The sequence below is a fragment of the Budorcas taxicolor genome, chromosome 1, assembly GCF_023091745.1.
Source record: "Budorcas taxicolor isolate Tak-1 chromosome 1, Takin1.1, whole genome shotgun sequence".
Taxonomy (NCBI): domain Eukaryota; kingdom Metazoa; phylum Chordata; class Mammalia; order Artiodactyla; family Bovidae; genus Budorcas; species Budorcas taxicolor.
In genome coordinates this window covers 135979583-135980565 of record NC_068910.1, presented here as the reverse complement: position 1 = coordinate 135980565, position 983 = coordinate 135979583, and positions in this window count along the sequence as shown.

Here is a 983-nt window from a genome sequence, read left to right as displayed (position 1 = left end):
CACTGGCTGAGGCTTGGATTCTGATAGAAAACTGCTGATGATGGTTCACTTTTTTCTTCTTAGGTGGTCAGAGGTCTGCAAGCCCCAGCTCACCCCCCTGCCTCCCAGAATGACAGATTCCACTCAGAACCTCGGTCAGGAACCAGTCCAAGCCTCCAACCAGCGAGGCCCACAACTCCCTTCTCCAGTACGGACTGGTTCTCTGGCCTCAGCCATCCCAGCACATCCCAGCTGCCTCCATCCTCTCGGCCTCTTAGGCGTCTGTTCCTCTGGGGACCAGGTGCAGAGCAGTGCAGTCTTCTCCACCACCCCCTGCCTTTTGTCTCCAAAATAAGTCACCCACACCGTTCCTTTGGCAAGCTGGCTGCTAACTCAATGGAAGAAGGGAAGGAAGGGTCAGTCCTCACAGTGGGCACCCTCTGGCCTGTACTGAAGTGTGGCAGGTGGGCTGGTCTTGGCTGGTGCCCCACACTCACTTGGGAAGTGGAGGTTCTTGGTGCTCCCCTCTCCCAGGGCTCCTGCCCTTCATTCTTCCCCAAGCCTGCCTCTTCCCTCCCTCCCTTCCTCCATCCCTCCTAACAGCCACCTCACAGAGCTGGGACCCTGCTCCCCATGGCACCCAATCACCATGAAGCCAGGAAGTCTGGGGTCCTGGCAGCAGAAGTTGATAACGTCTCTGTACCACATGGCTCAGGTTTGGCCAGTCAGCTCTCTTGATGCTATCCCTGCCTCCCCTAATCCATTGGGGGAGTTAATTAAATCCAAGTCACAGATCCTCATCTAAACAACAAACAGAATAATAATTCCCATCTGATTAGGTTGTTGTGAAGATAAGATATTTATACTGTATATAAAACACTCAGCACTGTGCTTGGCACATAACAGGTGCAGGAGACATTAACTGTTGCTACTGCTGTTACTCTGGGATCTGGATTTGGGGGCTTAAGTTTCAGATTCTTGGGGGAGAATTCTGGACCCAAAGT